The 15710-nt window shown below is 42.1% G+C and overlaps 1 protein-coding gene across 5 annotated transcripts in view; it reads right to left on the reverse strand.

Annotated features, from left to right (window-relative positions):
• cdh22 (cadherin 22) overlaps positions 1–15710 on the reverse strand; it is a 110126-nt gene that overhangs the window by 84308 nt on the left and 10108 nt on the right. The window contains exon 2 of one of the 5 annotated variants that reach the window (XM_088389837.1): positions 10697–10805. The exons of the other annotated variants lie outside the window; for them this stretch is intronic. The gene's annotated coding sequence lies outside the window, so the exon portion shown is untranslated. The remainder of the gene's footprint in view (positions 1–10696; positions 10806–15710) is intronic. 5 annotated transcript variants of the gene reach the window in all.

Raw genomic sequence — 15710 nt, forward strand, 5'->3', positions numbered from 1 at the left:
GTCACTTGAGTCCTACCTCAAAGCAAATGTAAATGTAAATCTATGAGTTATCCAACTCGGACATTTTTGAAAGTGGCAGGGACATTTGCACAGCGGGCACCACAATGGCTGTTCAGTAACACACATGAGTGAACTGGATGCAATATTGAAGCTTTCCACATGTTTCTTTTTTTCCCCTTTGAGTGTGGGAGAAGGTGAAAGTGTCGAGTGCGCCCGCTGCTTTGAAGTTAATCAGAATGTGTTTGACTGTGTGTGTGAGTGTGCGCACGTGTGTGTGCACAGGAGGACAATGTGTTGGAAGGTGAGGATGACAAAAGACAGAGTGGTTTGTGCAACGCCATCACAAGCATCTTCCTGATGCATCAGTCAGATGGTTGAAAGCAGCAAAAAAAAAGTCATGTCGTAATCAAAATTTCAAAGGGTCATGCATTATGTGTACAATCCAGTTTTAATAAAGATCATTTCAGAAATTGTGGAAGGGCACCAGCACCTCTTGACCTTAAACTGGCTGTACATTTGAACTCGCCCAAGTTGGAAATGCATTTTCATGCAAGACGTTAAAAGAACGGTTCAGAAAATGGATATATGGATAAAAATAATTGGCTTGATGATTCTAATTTAAAAAAGTCAACCCAGTTAATCAAGATGTACTATATCAACAATTCCAGTACTACTTTCCTATTTACACAGACCTTTGGCGCCACCTTGGCTCAAAGAGAACATTGTAGCCTAAATTGTACGACCGTCAAATAGAGTATTGCGGACGCAAACTGTCAATACGTCTTGTAATTGCGGCCTAATGATGGCGACACTTTTGTGGCCGAGGGCCCGCAATCGCTAAGCGTAGCCAGTCCCAGCAAGTCCAGACCATAAAAAAACAGCTGATCTTAAATCAGCCACCAAGATGTTTTATCTGTAAATTGCCAAGTGGTAATGTCAGGCGCTAAATCAGGCAACTGCGAATGGCTGCTCATTTTCAGCCTGATTCTCGGAAAAAGCAGCAAGATTTGATGATCATTCCAAAGATTTATCATTAAAAAAAGAGAGATTGGTGCTATAGAATAAATAAAACTGGCAAGCAGGGCTGGACTAGAGGACGAGGGCTGGTGTACAGGGCAGATTCTCGGTGGGCCAGCAATTTCTTTTTTTTAGGGGAGGGGGGGCAATGCAATGCCATTTAACGATCTTCCTCCATTCCAAGGGAGCCACCCACATTTTAGATGAATCCATTTACTATATTGACTACAATACGTATCACGTCTGAATAGAAACTTTATCCAATCTCTTCCAGAAAGAACTTTCAGGATGTCGAATAGTTTGCACGGCATACAAAGTTTGGGAAAAGACGATTTCAAGTGAGAGGAGCAGCCGCTCATCAATGAAACCAATCGACCAAGCTAGACTCTCCTCAGCACGTTTTCATTTCTCAAGTATTTTTGGTCTCTCGGCATCAGCACGTTCATCATGCTGCAGCACGCGGTGGCAAGAAACTTCCCGATATCACAGGAGTGCCGTAGCCCGGAGCTGGATCACAGTCCCCCCCCCCCCCAGTAGGCGACTTGCTAATCTCCACTGATGCGACGCCATCTTCTTTCAAAGCGCTCGCCATCTCCTTCAAAGACTAGCAGTCGGTGGAAAGAACGCAAAGACTCCCTGCCACCGCACATCTATTCATTCATTACAACACCCTGGATCGAAAACTATGTCTGGTCTCCTAGCGAGAGGAGATCAGAGTAGCTTGTGAAGCTGTTTTGAGAAAAAAATACAAAGAAAAAAAAACATGGCATAACATAAATTGGAGATGTGAAGCCAAAGTTGCCTCATTGGGTTTAATGTCATTTGGTCAAACTTTGGGAATTAGATGTTTGCTATAATAGATGAGTATGCATTTTTCAGCACGATTCTCGGATCTCACTTGTTGGCTGGTGAGGATAAGCACACAAAAAAAAAAGGACAGACGGACATTGTTGGATCAAAAACGGCCATTTTATCCAGCAACACACCTATCACCAGTTTTTTTGCCTCTTGACTAACAACCCATCAATTCTTCTAACCAGTTAGCCGTCAAATCAATCCCTAATCAATCCATCCATCCATCCATCCATCCATCCATCCATCCATCCATCCATCCATCCATCCATCCATCCATCCATCCAAACTGAAAACCGTGAGCACAGATTTTGTGAATCTCTTCACCCCCAAAACTGCATGTGCAAATCTATCAAGTCAAGCATCCATCCATCCATCAATCGATCTGAGAAAATCCATCAACACGTCCATCCTTCTTGTCCTCCAACGCATCTGTTTCGAGAACACATCCGTGTGCTTTATCTCCAGGCCCAAGACTCCTTTTCATCTCCCTAAAAAGGTTTTTGAGGCCGCGTGTCAGCTTCCTGTTTGTTTCGGCATTGTTTTTATGGTTCTTTTAGATATTTGATAAAGCCTTCGCTGCCTATGCTGCACTTACAGAGCAGTATTCACAACACTTGAAGACCCTTGAGTCCCTTTTTGCATTCAGATCAAAGTCCACCAGTGAGGTTGAGCTCCCTTTTTCGTGGAACAGCCTAAGGTCAAAATAGGTCGATTGTGGTTAACTGCATTTTTGACACTGAACATTTATCTATCTTATTTATTTAGAATTGCATCTATTTATTACTTATACACCGTTTATTTATATTTTTATGTCTTTGTTTTGGTCCTTCAGTATATTTTAATACCATAGTCTATGTCTCAGACTTGGCTCTGATATGCAATGCCAACCACATCCAAAATGTAAAAAATAAATAAATAAAATTCATTTTAAAAATAAATTATAATAAGGCTGGGTTTTCATTCCAAAAAGTACCTTTTTTCCAAGTTCAGACCCTTAGTAGTGATTCAAAAAGTAAGATGGGCATAGTTAACATGTTTTGATCCAGTGTGTAATTGCGATGCTCTATGAACTTGAAGGGATCATTCGCTTTTTTTTTTTTTTTTTTTGTATATTTGCAAGCTCACCTTTCAACGGCAAAAGGTCTCGGCTTTTGGGCTTCAATCTGCAAAATGTTGCTGAATCACTGCTGCGTTGAACCCAACAAAAGAAGCGCTCAACCAGCATATCACATTGACCCTGATACTTTTCTCTTCGTGTCAGTAATTTAAATTGGCTCAGCCATCACTTTTAAAAAGCAGCAATTTTGCATTCAGTGTGTGCGGGAATGTGAAAAATAATTGAGTGAGATGTACGTTAACTTTGTAGCCATCCTTTTTTTCTTGCTCTTTAAATAACAGGTGCAGCTGCCGAGAATAATCTGACCTCACACTGAATGTCGTGCGACCATACGACACCCCTCCCCAACGATTGGACGCAAGGTCACAAAGAGAGCAAGATTGTCAAGCCCGCTGGATCCGCCGCACCTTGACGCAGCTCAGACGGCAATCAGTCATTCCTAAGTTTGCCGCTGCACCCTGTTCTGACAGAAGCGGGCAAACAGTGATGGATTGACTGAAGGGGAGATGGAGCGCTTTTTATTAAAAATAATGCAGCGTACCGACTCAACCAATACACTGCAGAGATGTCAGCAGCAACACGTTGGTGGCGCTTGGGATTTTTCTCCTGATGGCTGCCTGTAATTCAGTTCTAGTCAAATTCCAACAAGCATGTCCATTTATCGGCCACCGGCTGTATGACACCGTTTTCTATATTCGTCAACTTGGGTTAAGAGTGAGCCTGTCAACAGCCGTAACTATGGAAAAGAGAACTGAAGAGGCGCAATTGGACAACATGCAGTCAAGTTGAGAAAAATACATTTATATCAGAGTTAGCAAATCTACTCCCAATGTAGTGCATAATTTTGGCCTGTTAGATTGTTTAGCTTTGACAATGCTTTGGCCCCTCGGGTAGTAGCCAGCTCCTATCTCAGCTATAAAAAGTAGCATAGAAAGTGAGATATTACTTTTTTGCTGGAACATTTGCATTAAATCACATACCAGAGGGGTTGTATAGTGATGGCGATGCTCTTTTTACATCTCACCGGTGACGCATCCTGCTTCCGTATTATAGAGCAATTACAGACATGGCTCGCCTCTTCTGGCTTGGCTCTTAACTGTAATTCTCACAACGAGGTGATTCATTTGATTTTCTGGAAGCTCTAAGACCAGACTTGGCTCCATACCGCATTTATAAAAAAGACCTCAAAGCATGCAAAGTGATGGCCTCTTTATTTTCTTTTTCATATGATATTCTTTTTTTTAAAAAAACGTTTACGCACTTGATAAAGAAAAAAAGCACTTTAGCACAAATACAAGCACATGTATAGAAGTAACCATACATACAAATGCTTAGGCAGACTCGGAATTGTAAGGCGAGTTATTATCGTTGTTTGTAGCACCATTAAGGGTCCCTCTCTATAGATGGCATGTTATGGCATTAATGTTGATGGAGGTGATTCGCAATCTGCTGACTGGGCGTGAAAGAGTGCAGATCAATAGGGAATGCATGTCGTGTCAGGAAATGCAGTCATTAAATCTCGCTCCACTTTGGTGACTGGGATCAGCAATTGCAGCAACAATTGTCTATATATACATATATATATTTTTTTATTCTAAAGTATTTCTCCCCCTACTTTTCGAGTGAGTACTTGTGCCGCCTCTGCTCGTTTGAAGGTTTATTTTTGCATGACTCGGCAGAGGTGGCGCAGTGAAGCTGCACATATAAGCTTTCCTTCTTCCACCTTCGGCAAGAGTGCGATTATTGCATTCTTAGCGACTCCTCGTCTTCATCTGCGATAAATTGGAATCGGTGGAGAATGCGTGAGCGGACTGAAGGGTGCAGATGGCAGCGGCAGCCTCTAAAACTCAAGCCAATTGTTTTCAGGACACCATACGACCGTATTCACTGGGGATTCAACTTTTGAAATGTTAGTTAAAAAAAATGTAAGGAATTGAACCCGCACACTTAGAACTGTGAGGCAGATTTGCTAACCTGTGCCTCACCATGCCACCATCCAATTATTCCTTACAGATTTTTTTTTTTCCCTGAATCCACTCCGACTGTTTGACTTTGCAATTAGTGGATGCAGCTTCTTTGAAATTTGAAATATTTTCAAAGGCAGATATTTCATAGAACTTAATCGTCACTTGCAGCGCTCACAGCACGTGCCAGAGAGAGATCACAGTTTTATTTCATGTTCTTTCTGTGTTTGATTTGTACTTTCTCAAGTCTTAAAGGTTGCGGCGGACACAAAAAGACCATCTTGATCAAGTGCATTAATAAACACGAATGCTCTAATGGCCACTACACAGATGAAGATTCGGCTGGAAAAAATACAAGCTTTTACATTTTGATTCTCTTTCACAGAAGATAACAAATATTCCAAAGTAAAAACAGCAAGTCATTAAAGCAGGATGGATTTCAGCCGACGCGTTAAAAAAAAGTGATGAAAATTCAACAGCTCGTCGGCCTACAAGCGTTATTAATTCTCCGTCAGCCAGACTCATATTCTTAAAGAAAATGAATTCTGCTGACCAATTTGCTTTTGTAATAGCCTACTCATATGCCGCAGCCTCGCTCGCTCGCTCGGCCGGAACCGGGAGAGACGAAAATATCGATCGAGGGCTCGTCACTGTATGGTCAAAGATGGATTTGAATGCGTTGATCACACCGTCGCAAACTTCTCTCTAAAATGCAAGATAATGGAGATGCATGAAAGGTTTAGGTTCATCACAGCTTTTATATTATCGGGACAAACATTTCACATCTCTCAGCCCACTACACTAAATACAATGTCTGATCCAAGTGAATGGAGGGAAAAGGGCAATGAAACCATGTTGTCCTTTTGTGCTGAACTATGGCTGTGACATTTTACCGCACCGCAACATGATGCCTGCATGTTGAGAGCAGGACTGGCACCGTGCGCTGGATTGCACTACGAGATGGAGGGCACAATTTCCCGGCAGGCGCCATCGTGCTTTGTCATACATCCGACACGCCACACACTCGACCAGTCTTGAAAAAGGCCCCGCTTCAAAAAGAAAAAAATACTCGAGTCGAGTACAAACACCTGAATAATAAAGAATCTATTCCTCATTATTTCCAGCCACTATAAATATATATTTAGTTTCTGAATGTAATGCTGTTTTATCTTTCACTAAGGGTCCATTGCAGGCGGTTGGACCTGAGCACATGATAACAATGACGTTTATTAAAGCCAACAAAAACAGAAAAATCAATAACCGGATGCAAATAAAGCACAGGCAAAAAAAAAAAAAAATGCTAGGGCGAGGGAAAATAGCTGACAAAGCAGCTAGCGAGGTTTACCGACGTGACAGAGAATTAAATCCCAAAACAAGAGCCAGGTGGCAGGCACGGAGCCAATTGGCTGACAAAGCATGAGACACAGGTAATATGAAAAAAACAGGCCAGCAGAAGAGAAGATGCTGTTGAACAATACAAAATAATACAATAAAAATAAAATAATATTGAGACTTAAATTGAAGTTACAACGCAACACACATGAAACGTCATCCATCCAATATCAATTACAGTGATCCCTCGCTACTTCGCGTTTCCTTTATCGCGGCTTCACTACATCGCAGATTTTTTTTCCACATTAAAAAAAAACATTTAAAAGTCAAAATAAAACTTCTAAACTGAGAAAACATGTGTCTAACCTTTAGGGACAATGTAGTATTGCTCTAAATGTTCGTTTACATTCCTTTATTTAATTAATTATCCGCGATAAACGAAGGATTATTGTACCGCCGTAACGTTTTTACCTTTTTACGTTCACTCTGTGTTGGATTTGCCTGAACTTAATTCGACTTTGCTTATACATTTGGGCCAACTGTTTGTTTGTTTGTTTGTTTGTTTGTTTGTTTGTTTGTTTGTTTGTTTGTTTGTTTGTTTGTTTGTTTGCTTGTTTGTTTGTTTGTTTGTTTGAAGTAACCAATATTGAGTAAAAAAAACAAACTATTTTGCTGCCAGAGCAGAGTTGGTGCGCTGGTGCTTTGCGGACTTCAGCAGTCGGCGACTATCTGAAGAAACCCCTTTGATTCTGTTTGGAGCCGTTTGGAAGTCCTGTGCAAGTATGACACATCTATGACATTTTCAAGCGTGCTTAGAGGTTGTTTACTCCCCAAACTCTTGTTTGCGCTTCCTTAGCTCAAATATTTAGACCGCAAGTCTCCAACACGTTGAATTGGACTAATTGGTTTTCATTTGAATTTGCTTTGCCCGAATATGTCTGGCTTGTTTCTGAGAACACGCTTTATCAATATTCCTTCCCCAGAGAACCATATGAAAGTGTCACTCCACTACCTTTTTTTCTTTTCTGTTTAATGCACCGATCCTGAGTGTACACTTTAGGCAGCTATTAATGAGTATGTCTCATTAAAGCTTAATGACTGTATGGATGCCAATTGGAGTCAAACTCAGCCAAAGCATAGAGAATCTCTCATCCACACCGGGTGGAAGGAGGAGTACACCCCCCCACCCCACCTACCTCCATCTGAAGTTTGACGTGGGGGGAAAAAAGAACAATTTTGGAGTCAAGTTGTGTATGGCTGTGGTGGAGACAACCTTGTGAAGTTTACCTTCATGTATTTGCATATTAGCATTTGGTTGAACTCGCAAGAAACCGTTACAACAAACTTAAAAAAAAAAGACATACGTGTCCAATTAACCTATTTATACGTCTTGTGTCAAGCGATGATATATTAGTGGTGATGAATGTTCACCAGCAGCCTTTTTTTCCCGCAGCAGGCCAGCAATGTTGGCTTGGAAAGGAACTGCTGTGTTGTGCCAAAAGGCACCGACATCGAAATAACAACATCGTATCCGCTCTTGTAATGGTGTTTGTATGCCTGAGTCACTTTTATATGCATGTAGCAATCTGGCCAGCAACTGCTACTGACAACTTTGAAGATGGCAACGTGTTTTAGTGCAGCACATGAAGCTGGAATTCAAAGCTCAAATGCCAGCAACGTGAGCCAGATATGATAATTACTAATCCAACGTGCTGCTTTTTCCTTTGATATCATTGTATGAAATCTTTTCCTATTTTGGAGTAGTGTGCGAGCAAAAGCTTGGCTCGGAGCATGTCAACCTAGCTGGGAGGGGGGGGGCAATGTTGGGGGTTACCTTATGGCATAAGCGGAGACCATGATTCATTTGTGACCTTTCTATGTGTCTCAGATCAAAACGAATGTACACAAAGAAAAAAATCATATTTCATTTGGTTATGTCGCAATGTGTTTAAAGTATGACACGTCAAATCAACGTTTGAGCTACTTGCGTAATGCTCACTTCTGTCTGGCAAATTGCAACTGCATTTAATTCACTTCTTTTATCATATCTCTCTGACAGCATTCAAAATTCAGCCCGATCATTTTAGCCAATATCTTCAGAGAAGATCAGATTGTTCTTAAGTGAATATTAAAAACAACAATGTATTAAAAATGGAAATTTTCAACATGATCTCTTTTGTGGTGACACTTTTTAGACTTCCAACGTATGAATTTATATTCCATGCGTTTTTTTTTTTTTGTACAGTGGAGATTTTTTCTACTCCCGTGCTGCTGCTCGTCTGGCAAGGAAAGGCGGGATTGCGTGGGTGTGCTGCTTTTAAAAGTGGGAAAGCAACAGAGATGTTGCATTAATGGGAAAATCTGCACGTTTCACAACATGACTGCACATTATTGAAAGGAGATAACAAACGATAATTCTCATGCCAAAAAAGTTGAGGACCAACACACAAAAACATTTTTATCATCATTCTCGGTACAGCAAAAACGAAGCAGCAGTTATCCTCATGTTCAAAACAGTCAAACAAGGCACAGATGCTGAAGAGGTTCATTCTGAAAGCCTCGAAAACCTGTTTTAATAACTGTCATAAGGACGGACATGTTCAAGGGTGAAATATTAACCTTGCTCATTCTTTGACAAGCACTCAAAGGAATAAGCCCAAGCTCCAACTGCATCTATATAAAGGTGGGAATCAAAATGATCAAAATAAAGTTCTATCATACTTGTAGATATTATTAATTTAAGATTTTTAAAAGGAAGGCTTTTCATCTACTGGTGGTTATAAGCTAAAGGTAAGCACGTGCAGATGGAGAAAAGTAATATCTCTCATGGGTGTATCTGCATTTGTCCGACAGTCAGGACGAAAAGCAATAGTTCAGATAGAAAGAAGGTGATGGAGATGGATGAAAGCACATGAAGCCCCCCAGCCTTAACTTTAAAAGGCGACTATCATAATTGGACTCTTGCTTAATCATTCATGGGTCCTCTGAGAGCTAGAGGCTACATCATCCATCATATACTGGATTTGTCTTTCAATTCACATCAACCAGGTTGTGGGAGCTCTTCTTCATTCAAAGAGGTTGAATTTCGCCAGTGGTGCCAGCAAATGTCCATGACTCAAAACGTGGTTGTCTTGTCTTGTTACTGTTCCTCAAGATGTCCGTCGTTGAGCAAGAAAAACAAAGATGTGGAGTAAAGTTACCAAGCTGTGTGTGCCGTGTCTGTGCTCTGATGGAGCAACTATGTTTGTATAAATTAATAAGAGGATTTAGACTTAGAAGACTTATCGCAGGGAGAACAAAATACTTTGCCACCAGCAAGTTCGAGGAGTCGTTTTGTTTGACTGCAGTACAACAGTGTGAACCTGAGTGGACAAAAAGAGTCTCGCTGCTGCCACCGCTGACATCAAGCCCCAGAGCTTAAAAAAAAAACAACAACAAATAATATTCTTTGCAAGCCACAACATGACGCTGTTTCTCAGGCAGTGAGTCAGCTGTAAGAAAGCTTCCTTATGCTCCTTTGACAGGCGTGAGCTCAGAGTGGGAAGCTGGGATCAGACGGCGGCCAACCGGGAAAGCACGACGGCTTCGATGACGCACAGTCGACACTATGCCCGCTTACGTCTTTGGCTTAGGTTGATTAAATTCAATACTTGAGAGAGCTGTACAACAAACTCTGTCATGACAAAAAGGAGAATGCTCTTTGATTGATGCTGTCAGAGGTTTTATTCTTTCAAAACATGAAAGCCTGTTTGGCACCATTGTGCACAACACAGTTGGTTCCAAAAGATTTCCCTAAGCCCAAAATGATGCCAGTGCTGCAGTACAATACTCCAACCAAAACCAAATGTACGTACATTTTGACAATTTGAATAAGAATTGGCTGAAAATATGTTGTCCATAATCAAGAGGCTCGAAGAACATTAAAGGCATCGCCTGAGGCCGAGACGAAGAAGAATTGTGCAGGATGTCGGGGCATTGACCCGCTTGCTGTTACGAGAAGGAAAGCCGAGGGACTATTAAGCCATAACGTCTCGGGGTGAGCGTTAGCTGACCGATAAGATCCGCTGGCCCTGGAATTGGAGCGTTTAATGCGAGAGCAGCGCTTTCTCCCGCCCTTGCCTCAACCTGGACGTCACCTTTGTCCTTCGCACCAAATAGGTCAAATTACAAGCCACAAAGACAACGAGCAAGGATCTTTTTATCAGAAGATGGCTGAATGATCCTGCAACGCTTTCAGAGATGGCCGGTCAGAAAGAAAGGAGGAGAAAAAGTGGAGGAAGCTAGATTTCAACATCTTGCTGTTGTCTCATGCAAACGCACAGGTCTTTTATCTAGGTCTCAATTATTCAAGAAGAAAGCAGCCCCCCCTACCCTCATCCTCCCCGTGAGAAGATATTGGACTCTACATTACCTTTTTCGACAAGGGAATACGGGGACTGTAGTAGATTCCACCTGAGAGCCCGCCGCGGGACCCGGCGCTGGTTGCAGCCCTAACGACATCATCCATTTCTCGGGGCCTCCTGGAACACCACCGTGGTGATTTACAATTTATTCACATCTGTTGTGTTCAATTCCTTCGCAACCCCTTCAGAGCAGCGTGTTCTACTTTGTCTCGACGCAGTGCACAGCATACTGGAAAAGCATCGTAGCCTATGTCCATATGCGCACAGCTATTTTTAAATATTTCATTTGTCCCCACCGTCCTTCCTGCTGCAAAATATCTCGTCGTGCCCATTGTGCTCTAAATATTTGCACTGTTGAAATGTGTGCGTTGAAGCAACAGGTGGCCACCAAAGGGCCATATTAGTCAATCGGAATATAAATGAAAATGATTCTTAGTGGAGACAGGTCAAAATACAATCTCTGTTATTAAAATAATAATAATTATAACAGTGATATGATAATATTGATAATATTAATAATAAATAATAAATAATAATAATAATAAAAATAATAAGAGTAATAGAAATAGAATATGAAATATATTTGATATTTACAAATGGAGGGTTCGGCTGAGCAACAGGTGAATGCCATACCTGTAAATAACAACACAGAGTAAAATCTGTATTGCGCAAGCGTTTATTGGTCGAACTGAAAACAAAAGAAACTCTCAAAAACCTGATGTGGGTGGATTTCTTAAAGTGGTCAAAAGGGGTCAGACAAAACGAGAATCAAACCAGAGGGAAAGTAAAATTCCCAGAAAGATTTACCACGGAAAAAACGTTCAAACAATTCCAAAAGTGGACATTCCCACCGACTTGGGTTTCATTCATAAAAACACCCAGCAACTGGCTCCCTGAGCATAACAAAAAAAATGTAATGCAAAAAGAGTCACAAAACTAATAATAGAATGTAAAACCATAATATGAACCAACGTTTACAGCCCCATCTAACATAAACAGATATTAAACAGCGCATCAGGAAGCGTAACTGAGCGCCGACGTAAATTCAAATAGCAGCAGATGGCCAATTTCCTGAGACGCTTCTCCTGTAGGCAATTTCAACATAGCGGACACTAAATCATATGATATGAGCCCCGGCTTGTGTAGGGATTATATAGATCACGTTGTGGTGGCCAGCTGTTTGAGTTACCTTGATTGACCTTTCCTGCACGCTTGACACAACTCGTGAACATGCTTAATAAATTCCCGCATCGCTCATACGCGCAAGCAGTTGCCGAGCCGGCAAAGATCGGGGTTGACTCTCAGGAGACGCTAGAGAATCAATTGCCAGGATTACTAGCGTGGACGCCGTTGCCCGGAGTGCTCGTTCAACAGGATTGCTTTGAGATCACACCACCGTGATGGCCTTGTTGATATCGTACTTAGAAAAGCAGAATGGTCATTTTACGTTGCCCTTCCAGGACTTCCGACTTTTGCATTCTTTGTGTCTTAAGTGATGATGATTTGCAAGTCAAGGAAACTGGACATGTTTCAAGGAGACAAATCATGGAAAAATTTACTTTTTTTTTTTTTTTAAACTGCTTGGTCTTTAGTATGCCCCCTCACGCCTGCCCTTCATAAACAACCAAATATTTCTTGTCCATTATTGTAAATGTGTCTGTTAGCTTGCTATTCTTAATTTTGCCAGATTGTAGTATAAAGGTATAGCTAATTTACATACCTACTACCACATTGACCTAAGGGCTAGGCTGGGTGAAGATCCATTTAAAGTCAGTGAGTTTTTTTGAAGTGACAAGATTGTCTTTGTAGTTCATCGCCCACCATCAATTCGAGATGGGTGCCATCGTGTCAGCGCACTTCAAATAGCCCAAAATGCTTTTTTTCTATTTAGATCTTTTCCCAATGACTTTGGAGGGGGCCCCTATCCTTCCCCCCACTCTCTCGCTCTCCGCCATCCCTCTTCAAAGCAGCGCCATAAGTGTGGGAATGAAGACCGTAGATTATCTGCAACGTTTGCCCCCGTGGCGGCAGCGAGTCACTCCATATAAAACTTTCGACACCGAGGCAAACAGCCAGCCTCGGCTCGAATCATCAAAAAGACGTCCAGCGTTAATGACTTGATGTTTTTGATCCTTTTTGGGTGCTGCTGGTACCAGATTCTGAGAATATGCTTTTGACGACACAGCGGTTATGAAAAGATGAACACACACCTCTGTGAAAATTCCCAGATTTTGGTACTTTAAAAAAAATACATAATTTCAAAGCTTTTTGCACCGATGTGACTCCTCTCTTCTTTTCAACTGATTTAACAGAAAAAATGAACTTCTATGAAGGAGGAAGCAATAAAAGAAGAATTGAAGGAAAGGCCTTGCATAAGTGTGCACACTTGTTTCCTGTATAACTCAGAATGTAACTGTGTTGGACTAACAAGATACAAAGATGGCTGACTTGAAATAACCCGCCACCCCTTTTTTTGAGGCTATACAAACAAAATTGATTTGAATCAAAATCAGTCCAAAGGCCACAAAATTAGCTAGCCAGCACTTTCTAAAGGTCATTAATCAAATTTTGGCACCCAAGTCGCTGGTTTGTTTGCCCTCTCAGCATTGTCATGATCAGCAACAGCGACAAGTGGCGTAATATGCACACACACACACAAACACACACACACACACGCGCATAATAAAAGGAGAGAAATGTTTTCAATTTTGGAAGGAACATTGACCTCCAGCTCTTAAAAATATATCTTCAGAGTTCACATTGAACTATAACTCAAATTCTAAAACAGCAAAAACAAGACTGAGAAAAATGCTTTAGAAAATATTTCGTTTCAGACATACAACCAAGAACGGCTCGCGAGGAACATGACGGCAAATTGAAAATAACCCTAACGAGTTATTTTAGACAGACAGTCCTTCCAAACACTCTTTGCGGTGCTTTAGTATCTCAGTCCTCGGAGTTATTCTCAACCACTATTAGCTCTGACAACGAACTTCATAAGGCAGCTAAACGTGTGGTATCGATTATAGCCCATTATATGAAATTCTCTTGACAAAAGCTCCTGAGGAAGACGAGGACGATCAATAAACAGCGATGCCAAACAAGAGAAGCTTCCTCGCTAAAGCAATATAAGACAGTACATGTTTACAAAGGCGAAGCATGATTACAATATGGTCACTCTCTGTACAGAATGTTCTGGTGGCATAATGGAGGATGATAGTGCATCTGGCTCCGAGGACAAAGCTCCATCTTCGGAATGCCTCAATGACTTTTGTCCGCAACAGGAGTGTTGTGCTTGCCAGAGGCGAGGCTGATAAACATGCGCGGCATCGTGGGGAAGAAAAGGTCAGACAGCCAGCCCGAATAACATCTCATTTCCATTTTCTACAAGTCCAAGTTGCGGTCCACTCTCTCCGAGAGTGGATTCTCTCGTGTTCACAGATAAAGTCTAGTCCTGTCTGCTCAAGGACACCGCAGTTCTTTTTTTATGACTATTTTCCCGTCATTGACAGCCGTAATTGTCATCTTTTATGACAGTGTCACAGCCCACTTGACCTTGAACGGTGTTAAAACTTTCAAAAGCAAAACATTTGAGACCTGAGAGCACAATGACTTTTCTCTCAGTTATTAGTTCAGGGCGGCTCGGTGGCGCACTGGTTAGCACGTCCACCTCACAGTTAGGAGGGTGCGGGTTCTATTCCACCTCCGACCTTCCCTGTGTGGTTTGAATCTTCTCCCTGTGTCCGCATGGGTTTTCTCCGGGCACTCCGGTTTCCTCCCACATCCCAAAAATTGCCCCTTGGTGTGAGTGCGAATGGTTGTTCGTCTCTGTGTGCCCTGCGATTGGCTGGCAACCAGTTCAGGGTGTCCCCCGCCTACTGCTCGATGACAGCTGGGATTGGCTCTAGCACACCCGTGACTCCCGTGGGGACAAAGCGGTGGAGAAAATGGATGGATATATATTTCAACAGGGGAACTATCTTGGCTTCGTTTTCTTTGGGCGACCTTTTCTCTTGTAGTTGCACACTCAAAATCAGTGCAAGGAACAAAAAGAGAGGACTGGCTCTTTTTTTTTTGTTAAAGCAGGCTCAAATCGACACATTTTAAAGGCTTTATATTGTCAGAATTCAAGCCCTGTTGGTGAGCTAGTCAGAGCCATTTCATTTGCAGCGGTAATTTACTTCTTTCCCTGAATGTTCGTGGGAGTGATGGTGACTGACGTCTTTGAACGCTGCAACTGCGAGCGCCACAAATGAGCCGACATACCGTCGTGAAAAGCCACTCGCCCAATAACGATTCGCGGGACTCATGTCGAGGCTTGACGTTGAAGAAAGTTTTAGGCTTTTTGTAATGCTTATGAAAAAGAAACAAGCGCACCAGGCTACTTGTGAGTGTTGGAAAGTGATTACAAATTACAAAATTGTCATTTGCTTGTGCCACCAGATGTAACTCAAAAAGTATTGTGAGTGTACCCAACAGCGTGAAATGTTTTCCTTGCAACTTTCCATCATGCTCTCTCAGAGGAACACAAGTACCATATCTCAGCATTTCTCCAAAACCCGATGAACCCGAGCCTGTAAAGGCAATTGATTTCACACTAAGTGCAATCCTCTCCGTTCCAGGTGACATTCCGGAGCGGGCTCCCAGAAGGGGGATAGCGATGGACGCCGTAATCCAACACAGCCTCATGAAAAGCCTCCAATCATCAGAAAGACCCAAGGGGGTCTTGTTACAGTTAGCAGACTGGATCTGAGGGACTCCCTCAGGAGGCCACGAGGCCGTTGGGAGGGTTCAAAGGTTGGACGATCCCGTGAGAGTTCTCTCATCAAACTGAAAACAGGGAAAATGCTCTTATCATGTCACGGTTTTGTCTAGACAGGGATTAGTCATGTTGGCTTCAAGCGGTTTTCTAACGGTAACCTTCCTAGGGACCTGGAAATTCATGGCGCCGGCTGAAAACTCAATTGGAGAAGAGTTTAACACAAGCAAGCTGCTTCTGCTTGCTCTTGTCTCTGCAGAGTC

This window comes from Syngnathus floridae, chromosome 11 (genome assembly GCF_059516105.1).
Source record: "Syngnathus floridae isolate MCC-2025c chromosome 11, RoL_Sflo_1.0, whole genome shotgun sequence".
Lineage (NCBI taxonomy): Eukaryota > Metazoa > Chordata > Actinopteri > Syngnathiformes > Syngnathidae > Syngnathus > Syngnathus floridae.